Below are 20,562 nucleotides of genomic sequence, written 5' to 3' on the forward strand. Positions count from 1 at the left end.
AACATTTTGAACTTAGGGCCACAGTAGTTTGAACTTTTTCAGATGCTCTGGTTGCTCCCTTCTGTCACCAGCAACATCGAGGCACGCCCACTGTAGGATGGTGGCAGATGAAGTGGGTGAACTCTGTTATTGTGACTTCTCCTCCTCACTAGAGCCTTAGATCTGCAGCTGAAACTGTCACAGCAGACCCAATGACAGGTTTTGGACTTTTTTTTTTCTGTAACAAAAGTGAAAATTTTCTAATCCTTGCATTTAAATTACTATTAGAAGTTTAGGCTGTGCTTTATGAACTGACTTAAACTATTTTGCAGACAAGATGTGTTATAGATAAGGTGATCCTTTGGCTGATTTATTTATAAAACCTACTTTTTCATTTTTTTATGATTGAGTCTTGGGTTTATTCACTGAACGTTCCCATTGCTGGTCATGGGGCAAGGGAGGCATTGAGGATCTAGATTAAAATGTGGGCCTGGTTCTTGTTTTGAGGGTGCTAGCAGAGCCAAAACCAGAAGCATGCAACAAGTCTCACGTCCTTACAGTAACAGTGACAACTTCCACAGCCCTTGCCATGTGCCAGGCGTCATTCCGAGGGCTTTCTAAGCCTCAGCTCATGAATCTATGTCATAGCCCGATAAAGTTCTGTCAGCTCTTTCCTCAGCTTTACACGTGAGCAGATTAACCCGAGACTTGGCCAGAGAGGTGAAGCACTCACCCGAGGCTGTGAAGCTTGTTTCGGTTGACATTCCAGTGTATTAAGTACAATAACAGAGCTATTGAGAGTGTTCCAGCAGAACAGGGGAGTAGCCTGTTGGGAAAATAGACAGTAGAGATGTGGACATTCATGACATTTTCCCCAAAGTTGACAAAAGTCTATTCTGAGGGGCAGAAGAGCCAAATTTCCCCCATTAAATACTTCTTTAGTAACAAAAGACGATGTTATCCGAGTCCATAGGTTGAATGAGTGACGAAATATTGGAAGATGGAAAGATAATTTAAAAAATTACCAGAACCCTCTATCTTCCAATACAAATGACAAGGACGTAGATTTCCAATTTTCAGGCAAACCTTTGTTTCCAGTTGGTGTAAGATACAAAAACTAACATTTGAAACTTAACTTAGAATTTACATATACTCTGTTGTAAGCATATAGGCAGATATGTGACCTGCTGTGAAAGTTTTACGATGAATTTTCTACTCCCTGAAGATTTTATATTGGGAAGCCTGTAGAAATCATCCACTGCTGTTTATTTCTCACAAATGCATAGGAAAGATTAATACCCATTTTCCAGATTAACAGCGCGCACAAGTAACCTAGTGGGGTAGACTGAGTAATGTGACTGTTCAGAAGGTGGGATGGGGGTCGCCTTGTGGCATGGCTGCACTGGATCCTTCCTTTCCACCTTCCTGTAACAGCTTGCTCTTTGGAGCATCAGCCAGGTGTGTGGTGTGCAGCCCTACCACACACCATGTGATTACCATGTGACTGTCACCTGCTGACTTCCTCATTCCTCCCCTTCATTGTTAATGATTGCTTCATTGTTCTCTGCCCTGACTTTGCTGGGTTTCCCTGGTGGATGGACTTTCTTCCCTGATCGTTGCTGTTGTCCACTGTTTCCTGACTGTTTAGGGTTTGGGGCTTCTCCATTCCAGTCCCCTCACTCTGTAGATAGACCATGTCAATGTATGGCCCAGATCAGCAAGCAAGAAATTCTTATTTGATCCCAAGTTTGTACCTGTCCACCTCGCCACAGGAAGCCGTTCCTGCCTCCTCTGCGATCCCCTCAACCCTCCTGTCTACTGTCTCTCTTACGTGCTGTCTAGCCAGCACTTCTTCTCATGTGTTTCCTTCCTTAGCCAGCTTGGAATCCACTCTCCTGCTAAAGCCCTCCATTTCCATGACCATGTTAACATTTCGCTGGCATCGGGGCTGCCGAGCATTGCCGGAGAAAACCACCCAGCAGGGCAGGGTGGGACCTGTTGCTGAGATTCAGATGGCCAGGATGGGTGCCATGCTGTTCTTTCCATAGTGACTGCTACAGGCCTTGTCCACGCCCTTCACACTTCTTCCTGCTTCTCTTCCTCTGCCTGTGATCGCCTCTTCCACATCATAGAACCATCAAGCAGGAACCTCCTTGCCTTTGCCTCAACACCCCCAAACCTAAAATGCTCTGTGTCACCAGCCCTGCTCATCTTCATCTAATGGAAGATGGGGTCTAAATGCCACCATGCCTGGTGGCAAGTGTCTGTTTTTAAGTTGTAAGAAAACAGTTTTATTTTTAGTTTTGTTTCTCTGGTGTTGGGGTTGAACCCAGGGCCTTAATCCTGCTAGGCAAGCATTATACCGTCAACCCAGGAAAACAGTTTTGTTTGTATCCTTTCCTTCTGGTGGGAAAATTGGAGCCCCCATTTTGTGGCAGGTACTTTGCTCTTTTGTGCCCCATGCACGTGCGCGTGTGTGCGACCTTGGTCAGATGCAGTGCCAAGCTATACACAGTGACCTATCTCCCTAGGTGCTGCATCAGTCTACACTCTGCAGAAATAGTCCCCCGGGGTTTACTCTGCACACCCTGGGGCACTGGGGAAAGTTTGATTGGCAGCTTTCAGATTAGAAACGAGCAGAAGTTTCCCAGACAGATCATCGTTACTGCTCCCTCGCCCTGCCCCCGGCTGCTGTATTTACCTTTTTTTTTTTTTTAAATGGGGTACAAGAAAGCAGCTTTGATGGCAGATAAATACACATGCTGCTAAGGACCAGGAAGTCTGGATTTGAGATGCCAGCTTTGTACCTGCATTGTTTGGGAATGCCCTGTGCCTTGGGGCCTGTGGGAAGCCCCAGTACCTTCCAACTGAGAGAAGAGGAAGCCACTAGACTTGTGGGAAGCTGAGCTTAAAATTTAGCAGCTCCTGCTGGGAACAGCTGGCTTGTCAAGGGCCCCAGAGGAGCTTTGGGGCCCCTTGCAGGCAGCCCGCTGTGTGCAGCATGATGAAGTAACATGAGAAGGGTCATTCCAGCTTTGTGTAGTGTCAGTCTTGCTCCTCCATTCATCATTAAGGGCAGCAAGGGATTGTGTGAAAATGTGACAACACTGGAGTTGGTACTGTCCTGCAGTCCAGAGACTTGGCTGTGTCTCTGCTCAGGTGCAAATGCTAAGGTCACAGCTACTTAAGAAACACAGTTCAGAAGCCTGATAGTAACAGTTCTAGCAAAACCAGTGAGCTGAGTGAGTGGAATGGTGAAAATACACAAAAGAAGAAAAGGCGTCTTCTATTTTCCTTTCCTCCTTCTGTTATAAACTGTTTCTGAAACCTCCCAGCCCCCAAATTCATAGATTGAGGACTCCATAGGACGGTGTTGGGAGCTAAGGACTTTGGGGGTACTTAGGTTTCTCATAGGTGATGTGGGTGGAAATTCCCTAACCACCCCCCACCGTGGGATTAGTGTCCTTGTAAAACGAAGAGAGACCAGAGCACAAATTCTCTGCCCTCTTCTCTCTCCTCTCTCTCTGTCTCTCTCTCTCTTCTCTCTTTCCCTCTCTCCTCTGTCTCCTCTTTCTCCCCTTCTCTCTCTCTCCCTCTCTCCTCTATTTTCCTCTCCTCTCCTCTCTTTCCCTCTCTCTCTCTTCTTTTCCTTTCTCTCTCTTCCTCCCCTCTGTCTCTCCTCTCCCCCCCACCTCTTTCCCCTTCTCTCTCTCTTTCCTCTCCCCTCCTCCTTCCTTGAAAGAAGAAAGCTCTCACCAGGCATCAAGTCTGTTGTCCCTTGATCTCATAATTCTAGCCTCTACAACTATGGGAAATAAAGTGTCCTCACCTAAGTCACCCAGTCTGTGGTATCTCGTTTCAGTAGCCCACGCAAAGACACCTCCCCTTCTACTGGTTTATGCAATGCACTGCACATGCCAGTGGTACAGAACTGGTAAGTAAAGCCAAATAATTGTGTAGTGTATAAGGTTTAAGTAAAAGTTTTCCTCCCTCCAATTATGATCCCTCCACAGAGCCATTTTGACAGTTAGGGGTTTATTCTTCTAGACCTGTGCCATTTAATAAGGTAACCGTTAGCCAATTGGGACTTCTTAAGTGTGAATTAATTAAAATGAAGTACAGTTACACATTAAATTCTTCATCAGTACCAGCCATATTTCAAGAGCTTTGTAGCTATTGCCTCCATCTGTACTGCATAGACTTAGATTTTCTGTTTCCATCGTTGCAAAGTGTTCTGTTGCACAGCACAGATCTGGATGTGTTCCGTCCATATATAAACATAAATGTATATGTATCTGTACACACACACACACACACACACACACACACACACAGTTGGCATAACATTGTGCACACTGTTTTGCAGTCTGTGTTTTTCACCTAGCAGAGAAACTGTTAATATGGTGAGACCCACATGCAGTACCATGCCAGGAAAAAATTAAAACAGAGCATATAATCAAACACAGAAGTTTGGTAAATTTAAAGGATTTCAGTTTCAGATTTTTAGAGATAATTGCCACATATCTTAGTGCTCGTTCCAACTTTAACACCACAAATTATTTTTGGAACTCGTCCACTCAGCCTTGGGTGTGTTCAGGAAAGACGGTTCAGGGGATGTTCTGGGCTCCCTCCACTGTGGCCGCCCTCCGTATTCACACACATAGCTCCTGCTGTTTCACAATGGGCTGGTGTCTTTTTTTTCTGCCTTCCCACTACCCAGTAGCCACTAGGCACATATAGCTGTTCATAAAACTGAACTCCCCATCGCACTGGCAGCCAGACTTCAAATGCTCCTTGGCCTCACGTGGCCTGTGGCTGTGGTGGTGGCGTGATGGGGAGCTCTGTTGGCTTGGCCCCTGTGGCACTTCTCATGAAATGCACTGACTTTTCCTCAGGTGAGGGGTGCAGCATTGTTGACTCCCCCAAGAGACACACCAGCATTTCCAGGAGAGGGAGGCGATCTTGCATTCTTACCCCCTTCCCACTCAAGGCTCTAACCCTTTCTCTAAGCCCGCCAAGTGTCTGTGGGTTGAGAATTAGTAAATTATATTATTAGTAAATTATAGAAGAAAATTGGTCGTGATAGCTTTTTAAGATTAGAATTTTACCCAAAGTTACAATTGATGATGTACACACATGGTCAAAATAGCATAAATATATAACAGTAATACCACCGCTCAGTTCAGAGTAGAAAGTGTGCTGGCCAAAAAATTACAAAACAGGATGTATTTATGCCACCATGTATGTTAGAAAATGCATGATCTGGAAGGAGTCAGTAAGAATAGTTCCTTTTCTGGAGGGAAACAGTGGGAGAGGGAGATGAGAGCGAGAGGGTTCACTGTGTACCTTTTTCTTTATGTAGCTCATGAACACGTGCTTATGTTACTCAGTAAAGAAAATCAGTCAATAAAATAATGAAGGAAAAATAAAAACGTCTTTAAAATGTGCAGGATGCAGAATCGGTGACTTAGAAGTAGGGGTCACTTAGGGAGGGAAGAATTGACACAGTTGAGCAGGCACAGAGGGCTGGCTTCACATACCCTATGGTACACAGGAATCTGGGGCTGGTACACCTTTGCTTACAGGGTGGTTATTGTTCAGCAGTTAGAATTGTGTAGCACTATTTTTCTTCGTGTAATTTCCTGTGTCTTAGGAGAAAAATATTCTTAGTATTGAATGAACAACCGGTCTTACACTTGGGGTATGGAGCAGAGGAAATGTTGATTTAACCTCTTGGAAATAACTGAGACGGAAAGATGAGGTTGACGAGAAATTGTTCCAGGTCTGGAGCACCTTACTTTGCCTTGTCTTTGAAGGAAATGAATGCCAGTGTTAATTGAGGTGAACCTGTTCGGCTCACACCGCCCACGTGCGAGTCTTGCCCTCCAACGTTCTCGTTGCCCGTCCATGCCTCCCAGCTGCCCCTGTGATGAAGAGGGAAGGGTCAGCAGTGTGGGAGTCTGGACAGTGGGGGCAGAGCTGCCTCCCCCACTGCTGTATCTATATTTCAGCCTGTAGGAGGTCGCAGCATCAAAATGAAGTGCCCAGAGAGTAAAAACAAACCCTGTAACTCAGCAAAATTAAATTTTCAATTAATGCAAGTTGCTAGGATCCATACTTTTTTTCAGGAAAGAACATGAAGGGGAAACTAGTTAGGAAAAAGTCCTTTCCTGAATTGCTTGTGCTGAAAAGAAAGACTTTTTTGTTGTGGAACTTCAAGACATGACTTCCTAAATGTGAGGGTATATCTCACAGAATATACCCAATCATTGAGGTGGACATTAATCCTTCTGCAAGGTAAAGCTATTGCCCACAGGAGGTTGGCCACTGCCAAGTTTCCAAGCAGAGTCTCCTGGCTGTGCCCTGGCATCCAGGCCCCACTTAAGCCGGGCACATGGCTGCTGCAAACCAGTGACTAAATGCTGGTTAATGGGCTGTAAGTTGTCACGTGCCCATTAGAGGGACTTTCCTCCTAAGGGGACAGTGTGTTGTGTGTCTCTGCATGGCCTTTCTTGTGTCCCTTTTCCATTCTGCAGTCTGTAGGCCACATGCCACATGCCACCATCATAGCCCGTGAAGTTTGGTCACCAGTGCCGGAGCAGCAGAGCACAAGGACACCCCGCAGCAGAAAGCAACGTCTCTGGTGTCAGCCCATGACTTATGTGTCCCCTAAACCTAATTTTGCCTCAGGAAGGTTCCAACCTGCTAGGCAAGTTCAGCTTTCTCTTACTACTCTTGTGAGCTGGCTAGATGTTCTGATTCACAGCCGATGGCCGATGGCCGAAGAGACTGAGGCTAAAGAATCATGGAGTAACTTGTCCCGATCCTTCCCAGGGAGGCCAGCATGAGTCCATGTGGTGTCTTCCTGATTGCACATCCCCCAAACACTTTGCCCTTGCCATTTCATGGTTACCATGACATCTACAGTGGCCTGCAGCCATGGGCTCGTCACATTCACTTTGGCAGAGTTCCAATTTTGTGGATTTTTTTTTTTTTTTTTTAAGAAGTTGGGTTTTTCAGAGAAATTCATTTGTGGCTTTTTGAAAGTGACAAACATGTTAACTGTATTTCAGACAACAATTTTTATCAGAAAAACTTTGTTCTTCATTTCAAAGAAACCTGTGTTGTGCTTCTGGTTTCTAGTATTTACTAAATTGTCATTTGAGAACAAGGCCATTTCTGTGAAAAGAGAATTGTTTGAAAGAGAGGTATTCTGGCTCATTTTCTTTAGTTTTATCTGCATTAAAGACAATTTCAAGAAAATTTGGAGTTTTCTAGAATTCTGCTTACAGTGCAACAACTCCAGAACATTCTCCATGTCTGCTCCATGGCCATGTAGAAATGAGGATTCTCGAATGAAGGTAGAAGGTATTTGGGTTGTCACCTGGGAGCAGCCCTGCAGAATGGAGGCATAGGGGACCAGAGACCCGAGGTGGCTGTCACTGTGTGCTGGGGCCAGGGAGGTGGAGTAGGGAGGCTGCTGGCAGCTCAGCTGTGCTGTGGAGGGCCGGAGGGCTGGGGCGAGGGGTTGGCCACAACAGGTCTGGGGAGTGCAGCAGATCCTGCCCTAGAAATGGGGCTCTTGATCTGCAGCCAGGGCTCCTTCTGAGTGACCCTGCCAACCTATTCATTTCTGTCCTCTCTGAGAGAAGTGCTTAGCAGGTGACCTCCAAGCGCGGTCCTGGGAGTACTAGATCTGCAGGGTTTGCCCTGTGCAGAGGATTCTGTGGAAGATATGTTTAGGAAAAGTCTGTGTTCTAATCCCAGTCCTGGAAATTCACAGTGCGTGCTTAGAACTACGAAAATGTATGATGTTGAGAAATCGGTTTAACTGTCTTTAACTCAAATTTTGAAACAATTGTAATTGAAATTGAATCTTTAAGAAAAAGTCTTACCAGGCATAGTGGCATACATCTGTAATCCCAGTACTTGGGAGGCTGAGGCAGGAAGATAATGAGTTTGAGGCCAGCCTGGGCTACGTGGCAAGACCCTGTCTCACCCCAAAACAAAGCAACCTTCGTGACCTGTGGGACTAACTACTGCATGAAATTTTCAATAAGCGGCTAATAGTGATCTTGGAAATTGCTCTTTGAGCTGCCTGAGCTCCTGGGTAAATGTTCTTGGGTGTTGTTGGCTTTTATTTGCTAGTCTGTATCCTCTGCAGTTCAGGGCACTTTGCTTGTGTGTATTTCACAGAAGCAGCACTTGAACCCTTGTTGCAGGACTCTTGGAGGTCATCTAATTCTGTCTCCTTCTAATTAAGGCTTAGGAAGTTATACTTTACTGTAAAGAATGGCCAGGAAGCAAGGCTGGTGGGGCCAGCGTCTCACAAGGTCCCCTCAGCCAGTTCTTGGTGGAAGTTACTGGAGCTAATTACAGACTTTTCAACACTTCGTTCATGGTATCTCCGGACAGGGATGGGTTAAGAGCAAACAGTGTTGATATTTGATGTTCTGCCACCTTTTGGATGGGTAAAATGAGCAAAGAGGGCACGCCTGAGGCATACATAGGTGGTGATTAGTAAGAGGGCTTCTGAACAGAAAGCAGGAATCCAGATCTTAGCCCCAAAAATTCTTGACTAAGAACAATTTGCAATAAGCTTTCATTGCAAGAGAATGCAGACAGGGAGTTGGCTTGCATGGCTCTGAGCACTGAACGATTCATAGCTGAACAGATTCTTTCGGCCCCTCCCGTATTTTGCAGGGCAGTACCGCCTGGAGTCCCTCTGGCTGCGGTAGGTGCTGCTTGTCTGGGTTTCGTGAAGTCACAGGTTGGAAAGGATGCTTTTTTGGAACTTTTTGAAAGACCCATGACGGTATTGACATCATTAAGGTCCATATTATTTTGCTTTAGTTTAGACTTTTTTTTCGCCTTTATGGTGAAGTTTGTAAATCCTTGCTCATTGACTGGCATATGAAATTGGGTTGTTTTATGGTTGTGAGAAGTTCTTTTTCTTTTTTATTTATTGTCAGAATATCACCTTTCATAATTTTCCTGGAGCTCATCTTGAATGTTTTCCTGAGACACTATTTACAGTATTCCAGTGAGTTACAACCAAAGCTTTCTGTTGGGATGTCTACCTTGGAAATTGTATCTGACTTCATACCAAGTCTTATTCCCAATATCCTGGAAGAAGGAAAATGTCTTAAGGCCTTAGCATTGCCTTGTTTCTATTGAATAAGTCAGGGAAATTCCTACTGTGATAAGCCCTGGGGCACAGTTTCCAAAGTCTAGTCTCGTTACAGCCACTCATCTTCCATACAGTTAAAAAGAGAGGAATTGAATCAGGGCATAGCATTACCCGCTTATAATCTCAGCTTACAAGAAGTGGAGGCAGAGGATTGTGATTTCAAGCCCAGCCTGGGCTACACAGTGAGTCTGTCTCAAAACCAAACCAAAACAACAACCACCAAAGAGGAGTTTGGCTAGGCAATCAGACAATAGCAACCAATGTCTGTTGAGACCATATAAGTTCAAATTAAACCACATGCAAAAGAGGATGAAATAAGTCTTGTTTCTAAAAAATGGAGCGTCTCCCCCCATGGCTGTAGACTTGAGGGGGTTTTAAAATACTAAGGAATATTTACTGTAACTATATATATATATTTTTTTGTTTATTCATATGTGTATACAATATTTGGGTCATTTCTCCCCACTATCCCCCGCCCCCTCACTTTCCCCCTACCCCCTCGCTTCCAGGCAGAAACTGTTCTGCCCTTACCTCTAATTTTGTTGAAGAGAAAATATAAGCAATAATAAGAATGACAAAGAAAGCATTTTTGCTAGTTGAGATAAGGATAGCTATACAGGGAGATTCCTCGCATTGTTTTCATGTACATATGTGTGTAACTATATTTTTAATTAGTTGATTTTTCTCATCTGTGCCCCAGGATAACACAAGGGCAAAGCATTTTAGAGGTTCATTTGGAGACCGAAAACTTCGCTGATTTTTGTCAAGGAATTTTTGATGTAGTGTGAGGATTTTATCATGTGGAGAAAAAAAGTTTGTTGGCTTTTTTTTTTTTTTCTGTCTTGTTTTTTGCCTACAACTATTAATTTTACTTCTGTGGAACTGGAGCAGAGAAGAGAGGAACACAGAGCTGCTTGCTTGGCTGCTCTGAGCGTTTCCCAGGCTGGGCCCTACCTCCTGTGCTCCCATGCTCGGGGCGGGGCGGGGGGTGGGGGACGGGACTCAGCAGCTCTCCCAGGTGTCCTGGGAGACCCTGTTCACGCAATATTGAGGTAGTAGAATTCTTAGTCTTTTGCGCTCTAGACAAACCACACTGGGCATGCACACAGTCTTCCTCTAAGCTTGGCGAAAGTATGGGCTACATCCCTTCTCCCCATAAGGAGGCTGACGTGCAGAGACTGAGGTTCTAAATGATGGAGACCAAATGGCTTCCCAAAGTCATCAAGTGTGGAGCAATGGCTGACTGTGTGCAGGGCTGTGTGCAGGGCTTTTCAGCATGAGTCAGGGAGCAGATGACACTCCAGAACAAGATCCAGGAGCCTCACTATTACTCAAAAAAATCTCCATCCATCTCCCTGCATGCAAGATATTCCTGGAAGTAGAGTGGGACGCAGGCACAGAAAGGCTGCCTCCCCGCCCTGTGCATACCTGCTTCCTTTCTCCTCTCCTCTGGAAACGTCACCAGACCACAGGTAGGGGTGTCTCATGGCAGCTGGTTAATTGCAGTCTGTTAGTTGGGGCTTCTTGATCTTAGTGTCCACTGAGTATAGACATTAATCAAATGGTCCCCAGACTCTACAGATACACATGTCAGGTCTCTGTGCATTGCCCAGAGTAAGGACTCAATGTTTGTTGACTTTGAAAGCATCCATTGGTGGCCTTTGAGGTTGGTGGATCATCTCTGGAGTGTCATCCCCATACCATGCACAGCTTGCACCTTGCTGAAGGGGTCTCGAGGCTGTGTTGGTCTGGGGCAGCACAGTAAGCCAGGGATTCCTGAGCGAGAGGGAGAGGCTGTGAGTACGAAGGGCTGAACTACAGGTGGGAGCGCAGTCAGAAACCAACAGGGATTAAAGGCTCAGTTCTAATGTAATCAGCAGTCCCAGGCAAGAGATGTAGGACTGAGGCTTAATACAAGCAGACCCTGCTTCCTGCCTTTCCAAGTACACCCTAGAGAAACTTGGGAACAGGTGCATGAACTTCTGTGGGTACAAAAATAAGTGGCAAAAACATAGTCATCCATGGAATTGGCAAACCCTAAATTCAGGAGAGTGGTATGAGCTGTATTTTCTTGCTAGTAGATTGACTAGGACTACTAATTTGGAAGTTGTGTTTGGAGAAGACACTGTCCAGAATCTGTTCTCATCTGACATGGTTTTGTGGGTGTGTTTGTGTTAATTAACTAACAAGGATAACAGAAATTCCATGCTGGAATGACCTACAGAGAACAGCACACCTCCTTTTGGAGCTGATGAAGCCTGGGTGTAGGGATGAATGAATGTTCCAGGTCGCGAGTGATAAGGAGTGACATTAAAAATCAGGTCTGAGCTGGCACTGGTGGCACACGCCTGTAATCCTAGCTACTCAGGAAGCAGAGATCAGGTTCAAAGCCAGCTTGGACAAATAGTTCACGAGAGACCCTAGCTCAAAAAAAAAAAAAAATCACAAAAAAGGGCCCAAGGTGAAGGCCCTGAGTTCAAATCCCAGCACTGAAAAACAAATCAGGTCTGTCCAAAGAAAAAGAATTCAAGGTGCAAGTAATTAAAAATTTTCCAAGTTGGGCATGGTGGCACACACATGTCATCCCAGCTTTCAAGAAACAGAGGTATGAGGATCGTGAGTTCAAGTACAGCCTAGAATATATAGTTTGAAAAATACCAGGACTTGCTGGCTGCCAGTCCAGCACTGTCTGTACCATGCCATGTCCTAGTGAATGACCTTTTCTGTAAATTTGCGTCACAGCTGTTGTCCATGGGAGCACTCCTGAGGACTTTGGTGCCTGAAGGTGCACATTCAAATTGTAGCTGTCACCAGGTCACCAAGTCTGTGAGAGCTAATTTGGGTCTCTTCACATTCCTTTTTCTCCTTACCAAATGTTTTATAAGTGGATATCAGCTTTTTGTGGATCATTTGTTCTTGAAGAATCTTTGTAGGGGGTGGCCCAACCAGTAGAGCACCTACCTAGCAAGCGTGAGGCCCTGAGTTCAAACCCTATGCCACCACAAGAAAAAAGAACAGTTTTTTTCTTTTTTTTTGAGACAGAGACTCACCGTGTAGACCAGGCTGGCTTGAAACTCGTGCCCTCCTGCCTATAAGCTTCCCTGACTACTGGGATTGCATGTGTGCACCACCATGGCTGGCTCACAAATTCAATTAATAATTAAAATGGGAAACATTCTAATAACTTACGCTAGACCCATTTATACTAACACAACACTAGATTCCCCTAAAACTTGATTAATCAGTTCAAGAGTTAGCCTAATCATCACCACTCGACTAACAAGGCATTCTTTTTCTCTGTACAATGGCTCTCATTCATTTGTGGTGAGCTCTTTTGTGCCCGCCATGAGTTTAAGATCAGATTTCTACAAGATATCAAGCATTCCTTATATTCTGTTTGATGCAGAAACAACCAATTAGAACGGTACAGACAAACAGTGAAAATAGCAGAGGCTGGATGACATAGGTTCAGTGCTGGGAATAATCAGTGTTGTGATATAGTCAATGCCAAGTGCTTTGAGATGACAACTAACTTGCAGTGGGCTCCAGCTTGAAAACCACTGTGACACCCGCTGGGAACTTGTCCTGGGGTGCTCCATGTCCACATGGTTCCTAGGTGTTAAGAAATGCCATGGATCAAAAACAGGTATTGAAAGAAACTACCTGCAAAGCCAAAATGTCTCACCTCAAGTGGAGTAGTGGGATGGGGTGCATTTGAAACAGGCAGTGTGTGCGCGTGTGTGAAAGAGAGAGAGGGAGAGGGAGGGAAGGAGAGATAGAGAGAGAGGAGGGGGGACAAGAGGGGGAACCAGAGAGGGAGAAAGAGGCCCATTGTGTTAAGAGTTTTTGGCGCTCTAGAAATTGAAGTAGCACTAGCAGCCAGTGTCACCCTTTGCTGAAGTCTCTCCCTTCCTCCTGCATTCTTTCCAGCTGGTCACAGGGATTCATTTGCAGCCACAGAGCTGTGACTTGTGTAAGCTTCAGTACCTTGCTGAGTGGTCTTGGAGTCAGTGGTTGGTAATGCCCTGCATCCTCTTCACAGATAATAAAAGAGGAAGCTGATCGGTCACTGATCTTCGGGACTAACAAACGATGTGGCAGAATTTGGCTGGTCTGGGCCTGGCCGTCCTTCAGTGTCTGACACCTTCTCCTGCCCCAAATTTGCTTAGAGCTTGGATGGCTGCTTCTGGCTGAAGAATTCAACCCTTAACTGGCTCTGCCTGGATAAGCTGGGACACACCATGTTTGATCCAGTTCAGTGCTTCTCTAATGTCTAAAATGGTCTGGAGTGTCATTCTTTCTGTAGTTGGGGAATGAGGTAGGATGTTTCATGATTTGATTTATAGTCATTTTCAAGATACGAACTGCATAGAAGGAAAAGCAAAATTTATTCCACATATTTTCACAGTATGAAATTCTGTTTCATGAAGATGAGTGAACGCTGACTTGCTGCACTCCTGTGACACAAGGGAAAGAAGTGTGGCTCTCAGATCTCCTCCTGGTTCTCCTTCCTGTCAGCAGGTGGCGTCTCGCTGCTTCCTTTCTCCGCTGCCTAATTTGCCTTTTAATTCCATTCCTCTCCCTCCCCAACACCCTTGGCAAACACTTGTTACAAGGATGGATGCTGTTACATATATGAAAAAGTCTCCCTGTGACAAGTGGTCTTTCCAAAAGGACAAGAAGGAAAGGAGAAAGCAGGTTTTCATTGTTTCAGGCAGATTACAAGTGGTTCGTTTTCTCAGCTAACATATTTGTTAGAAAAACATTTTCCTTTAGAATGGATCCAGTGTTTTATTGTAATGTCAATTTTATTGTATTTGCCTTTATGTTGTCTTGCATTCAGAAGGTCCCTCCTTTCTCTTTTAGGTAGATGGGTGTGTTTTGTTAATTTTGTCTGCTTTAAATATGGAGGTATTTTCTAAAGAAGCACCCTTTCCTGTACAGGTAAATAGGGGAAAGGCGATTGGTGTTTAGTTAGGAAGTGAAGCTGTTAAGAGAGATTCACATGAGTCACTCGGAATATGAAGTACACGTAAAGATTTATGACAGGGCCGAGAATACCTACAACAAAAAAGATTGTTGATGATTGGAAGAAAATTTAATTAACATGTATTATAAACCCAGACCACTTGTGGAACGGTATGTCTGAGCTACTAAATATTCTAAGAAATACTGTGAATCCCACTCCTCATTCCCCCTTCCCCATCCTTTCTCAATCAGTACTTATTTATTGAATGTTTCCAGAATGATAGTTGCATTAAAAACAAATACATGACAATGTCTCTGGAATCAAGGGTGTAGATCTTCCTTAATGAAATGTATCAGTACACTTCCTGTATTACGGAGAGTACCTGGCGAGTCAGTAGATTAACGCGGTGTTACTTCTTTATCTGCTTGTTCAAATTCAATTGCAGTTCAGTGCCATCTTTGTCATAAGTGTCTCTGTTTTCCCCGCACCCTTCTCCTCATTCCCCTTCCCCCACTCATAGCTGTCAGCATGAGAGCTCCTTCCTGGGATGTGTCACTTTCTACTTGATAGTATAGTTATGTTACAGCAGTCTCAGTTTCCAGCAATTCCCAGCATAGCACCTTGCAAAGAAGTGCTCTCCACTGGGCTGGTGGAGTGGCTCAAGTGGTAAGAGTGCCTGCCTTGCAAGTGTGAGGCCCTGAGTTCAAATCCCAGTACTGCCAAAAAGAAAAAGAAATGCTGTCCACTAAATGATTTATTGAGTGACCACTACATTTGCTCTTAAGAAGGTCAGAACTAGGTTTGGATACTAGCTCTTCTGTTTATTGGCTGTGTGATATTGGCCAAACATTCATCTCTCTACATTTTTCTGTTTTCCCATTGGCAAAATAAGGACGATAATGGCCATTTAATACTTCGTGAAGATAAAGCAAGAGTGTAGGCAGATGCAATGCTTGGGACACAGCATCCTTCCTGTGTTTCTGGTGGACCCGTTTCTCACGCATGCTAGGCAAGTGCTCTACCTCCCAGCTACATCCGCAGCCCAGGATTCAGTATCTTACATCAGGCATAACCTTGTCTCTGGAGGAACTGAAGATGAGCCTGCACGTCTCATTTTATTAATGCAGAGTTCTACAGTTCTTTTTTTTCTCCCACCCTTGCTCTTTATAGAAGGAAACGAGGACGTGCAGCCTCATTAGGTTAGCTTGTCCCAAGTGGTCCTGCCAAGAAACAACATCTTTCACTTAGTAAATATTCTAATTAAAAAGCAATGTACCTGTTGCCACCTGCGAAGACTTTGCCAGTGATCCTCTGTGAGTGGAACTCATGCTCAAACAAGTTTGTTCACACAGAGGCAACATAGATCACCACAGTGAAGGCTCTGGAGTTGATAAACTTGGATTCGAACTCTAGTTCTGCGGTTACTGGATGTGTGTGTGACCTTAGGCTGAACCTGACTGAAGTAATGTTTTCTGAATTAAGTTAAATGTGTGAAGTCCCACCTTCCAAAGCCTGGAAGATGCAATTGCCATCATTGTTGGGACGTCTCACCCACCAACACCCCCACCCCCGCCCCAGGAGGGAAGAGGGATTTGTGACCTTTTCCATTTGTGGTGTACTGTGGCATGGCACAAGGGCGGCAGTGTTAGCAGTTTTGCTGTCACCATGGCTGCCTCACTTACGTGTTCAGTACAAGAAACCTGTCCGCACCCTCAAGTGGAGTTCCGCCTGCAGCACGTGTATGATAGATGAGGGCGCCCCTTACGGGACCCCCTACAGCCCCCCCACCCCGGTTTTGAGGAAATCGGTCCCAGGCTGAGGCTCTCTCTGCTGGCTCCATAGGCCAGCCTTTGTACACACAGCCCTAGAAAACTCCACCACCTCATTCTTTACCTTCTGCCTTCAAAATGCAAAGGTCTCTGGGTTCGTTTACCCTGTACCAGGAGAAGTCTCCTAAAAAAAAAAAAAATCAGTTTAGAACTACGGAAAACATTACTGTGAACTTGCTACTTGGAGTCCCGTTACTCTAGGTTCCATTGCCGTGACATCCCTGGATGGTGTCATCCCACTGGTACATAGATGGGGATTGTGCCTCATGGGGATTGCAAGTGGAAGAATCCGTATCTGAATTTACGTCTCCCTGTCACTCAGCCGTGCACGCCTGGTTGCTGAGTTCTCACTGTCTGTGCCTGTTTCGCTTTGGATGTTCCTCCTGTTTCCGTCTGAATGAGACCGGACCGGAGGGTGATTCCTTTACTGCTTATCATCCAGGTCTGCAGACAGTGTGTTTTAGAAACACTGACTGAGTTTGCAGACTTTTTTGTAGGCAGTAAATCCTTCATTAACTGAAATCTTGTATGAAACTCTACCATGTAAAACAAAGTGATTTTGCTCATTTTGTTTTGGAAAATTACATCTTTAACGTTTATTTGCTACAGAGGCAGAACAAGGAGACTTACAAAGAAGTTAAAATATGTATTTATTTTGTGGTGCCAGTGATTTGAACCCAGGGCCTTGTGCAGGTTGGGAAAGCACTCTGCCTTTGAACTCTACACACAAGAGATACAAAAATTTAAATCAGGTGTTGGTAACTGTATAGTAGTTGAATTGCACCATCTTCTATGTTTAATAAAATTGGTTTTTTATTAGTTGCTTTAAATGAATAGTTTTTAGGGGGGTTGAATTGAGGGCCTGGCACTTTAGGGTGGGCAGGGACTCCACCACTTAAACCATACCTCCAGCCTTTTTCTGCTTTGATTATTTTTCAGATAGGGTCTCATGTTTTTTTTTGCCCAGCATTGGTCTGGACCACAATCCTCCTACCTATGCCTCCCAGTAAGCCTGGGATTATAGACTTAAACCATGCTCGGCTTTTTTGTTGAGATGGGGGTCTGGCTAACTTTTTGCCTGGTCTGGCTGCTAAGCACAATCCTCCCAATCTCTTGCCTGCCAAGTAGCTGGGATTACAGGAATGAACTGCCATGTCTGTCCTTAAGTGTGTAATTTTTTTGAAGTTCTTCTTACAGATAATTATTTAGAATTCATACTTGTTTGTTTGTTTTAGATAACTTGCCCAAGATTCTTTTTAGCCCGCCCAGTCTAAAGTAGGGGAGTGTTTGTTTGAAAGCTGTAACCCTGTAACTAAGGAAAGAGTTGCTCACCTTACTTGTCACAAACCCGGCCACAGGCGACACCTCATTCTTAGGACAGATGGGTAGAATACGAGCACAGAGGATGTATTATAGTGTGGTAACAGTGAGCCATGCAGGTGTTCCAAGGCCTTCCCTGGTGCTCGCTGGGAGTGCACACTCAGGTGTAGCTCTGCATTTGTGGACTCGCCATTAGGATTTCTGGAGTGTGGACTGCACACCACTGTTTTCCACAAGACCCAGTCGGGGTACAACTCCCCGTATTGCCCTATCCTCAGGAAATTGTGCACTGAGCTGGGCTGGCAGAGCAGCCCCCTGGCAAGGCCACCAGAGTGCCCGGCAGGTTCATTGGCACAGGTCACATTCTCGGGTTAGCAATCTGTAGTTCGTGAAGAGTTCACATATAAATCACTTTGGGTGGTTTTTGTTTTTATTTTACAGCTTTAAAAATGTCTAAAACATATTTGAACATTAGAAACAGATGTCTGTGGTGTCCTTGGAGCACTTCCATAGGAGTCTTTTTAACAGTCTGATACTGACTGGATGCCTGTTTCGTGGTAGGACAGTGTTTGGTTCTCTGTAGGATACAGGGATGAAGTTGGGGACAATTCAATAGTGCATATGAGGAAAACAATGACAACTCGGAAGAGTGAGTTTGTGTACAAGAAAGAGCAAAGTACATTTGAGTACAAATAAGGGAGTAACCTTGTGGCTGCAAAGTCAGGGAAAACTTCCTGGAAGAGGCAGGAGGGGGCCTTTGTGTACTCACAGGAGTTGGGTATGAGAATGTTAGGGAGAAAAGACGGTGGGGCTGCAGGGCTTGTTATCTTTAAGGAGAGTGTGATTTTAGGGGAAAATAATCTGGCTACCACTACCTTCCCAAGGAAGGTGTCTTCATGAACTGGATGAGCTCTATATGTTTTAAAATAGAATCCATTATTAATAAACCTCCCTCCCCCATCCATTCTTTACATGGTGCTATTGACACATGCCTGAGGTGTCATTTGGAGTTAGTCCTGCCTGACAGTGATTTACTTGTTCAGATTTAACTTTGAGTGATAACTTTGCCCAACTTGGCCGCCCCTTTGGTACCTGTGTGCGTCATAAGTTTGCCCTCATCCCAGCCCTTGTAAGAATTACAGCCAGTCATTCATTCCTGTTTGCCCATCCTAGTGATCTCCAGCACTGAATTCTGTGCCAGGTCCTGGAGAGTTCCAGGCCCCCAACAGCGAGCAAGTCAGAACTGGCCAGGTGAATCACATGCCTGGAAACTACCTGGAGCTCTTATCATGAAGCTGTATTTAAAAAGATAACAAGGCAACTTCCTCTGCCACGCTAACAGCAAAAAGCACACCCCTTCCAGAAGCGTTTACACTGTAACAGGATGAAAGCTTTGGCCAGAGCCCTGCTAATCAGGCAGCATGAGGGTGAATGGTGGTTTGAACCTTGAGACATTTCCAGCCCTCAAATTATATGGCCTTTTAAGGAACAGGTTTGGTAGAGTCCTATCTGTACTTTAAGGTGGGGGTGGACTCCAAAGAAAACTCAAGTGCCCTGGGGAAATCAATTAGATATACCATAACCAGAAAGAACTCGTTACAGTTTTGCCTTTTTTGAGCCACAGAGATGGAGTCTCGTGTAAATGCGCAGCTTGCCTGTGGCACCTGCTGGCTGTATTCCTGGGCACATCGCTTAACCTCTGCTTCTACCTGTACAGAGCTAAGTGATGGTTGTACCTCCTCCCCTCCCCCGCAGCCAAAGGGGCTTGAGGGTTAGTAAGTCCATACACACGACAGAGCGACAGAGCATTTTAGAGCTGTGCCCAGCACACAGCGTGATGCATAAAATTACCTACTATTTCTTGTAGCTGTGAGTTTGCCCAGTATGTCCATTTTCTGAGCATGTGGTCGACACACCAAGCTGGATCCCACGAGAATGGTTAATTCTTTCTGTCCTTTCTCACACTCCCCATCCGCCTGCCCCATGGACCCCAGAGTTGTTTGTTTTGTAAGGCAGCAACATCAGATTTGAATGTATGACCTTGAAAAATCCTGATTAAGTAGTTCTGGGCAAAGTTGTAATGGCTGGAAAGTAAGCAGGCCTCCCACACATACCTGCTCAGCCAAGAATTTGTTTGCCCCAGAAACCGTGGGTGGGCGGAATGGAAGGGAGCACACGCCCAGGCGGATGCGAGCTCTCTGTTCTTGCTGTAGACTGTGGCCTTCTGGTCATTTCTTCTTCGTTCTCTTCTTTTTGTGCGGTGCTGGGGGTGGAACTCAGGGTTTTGTGTATGTGAGGCCAGCATTCTGCCACTGAGCGGTCATCTCTAGCCTTCAGTCATTGCTTCTTTTCAATTCTAGACAAACATTTTCATTCTAAAAGCTGTTTTGTTTTCTTTTTTAAACTTCTCTATCTCTCTTCCCCAGCTCTGTTCCCTGTTTGTTCTCCAGCGTTAGTCCCTTATTTACATCTTGGTGTTGCTCTTGTGCAAATTTATGCCAAGCCCCAGAGGGCAACAGCACGGTGATGATCTGTAGAGTGTCGCACGTGGTTCATCTTTGGAAGTGGCCCTGCGATTTCTTTCTGTCCTTGTAGCAGGGAATAGAAACCTCTTGCCTTTGTCCTGGGACACACCACTGGCCTGGCTCTGCCTGGAGCTTTAGCTTCTCCCATTCCCATTGGCTAGGAATGCTGTAGGCCCCTTGTACCTGTGTCCTGGTAGGTACAGCCCTCACAGAGGGACTTGTGCTCCTGTCCCTGGTGGGGGGGCATCTGTCTTGGGCCATGTGAGTCTGCTGGATGCCGGGTGACTGGTTCCTTGCCAGCCTGTTTGGCATTCAGTCCTGTTGCTCTCACTAGGTCTGCTCCTTAATGAGAGCAGGTGGGCGCACTGATCTCCCCAGGAGAGCAGGTGCTCAGGTCCGGTTCCTCATGTGGGAAGCATAGGAAGAAGGCTCTGAGGCCTCAGGCAGCTTCCAGGCCTGGGGAGGGGCTGGCGTGCAGGGGCCTTAGCCCTATAGTTAGTGTCAGGACAGGTCTGCCCCAAAAGTGGCATTTTTTTTTTTTTTTTTTTTTTGTCCCTTAAGTCTGACTGAGGAATTTTGGAAGCAGCAAACAAGCACTCACTTTGAATTTTGCCACTTAATTTCCCTTCTAGTTTACTCCAGTATAAGGAAGATCTGGCAGGACAGCCTCAAGTAGACAGTACCCACTAGACATCCCATTCCATAGTGCGTGCACTGTGCTCCTGCCAGGCCAGGGATTGTTTTCAAGGC

General features: G+C 45.4%; 2 long non-coding RNA genes across 9 annotated transcripts in view; one reads left to right on the forward strand and one right to left on the reverse strand.

Annotated features, from left to right (window-relative positions):
* LOC141419659 (uncharacterized) overlaps positions 1 to 20,562 on the forward strand; it is a 165,061-nt gene that overhangs the window by 52,948 nt on the left and 91,551 nt on the right. The gene's annotated exons all lie outside the window — the stretch shown is intronic.
* On the reverse strand, positions 10,229 to 20,041 carry LOC141419667 (uncharacterized). 4 transcript variants are annotated; one of them, XR_012444293.1, is made up of 3 exons: positions 19,143 to 20,041; positions 16,032 to 16,091; positions 10,229 to 15,358 (listed from the first exon to the last, which is right to left on the reverse strand). It is a non-coding gene; the product is annotated as an uncharacterized lncRNA (long non-coding RNA). The 4 variants fall into 4 exon arrangements; XR_012444290.1 differs by having other exon boundaries at positions 10,229 to 14,230; positions 19,139 to 20,041; XR_012444291.1 differs by having other exon boundaries at positions 10,229 to 16,091.

This window comes from Castor canadensis, chromosome 2 (genome assembly GCF_047511655.1).
Source record: "Castor canadensis chromosome 2, mCasCan1.hap1v2, whole genome shotgun sequence".
NCBI classification, from domain to species: domain Eukaryota; kingdom Metazoa; phylum Chordata; class Mammalia; order Rodentia; family Castoridae; genus Castor; species Castor canadensis.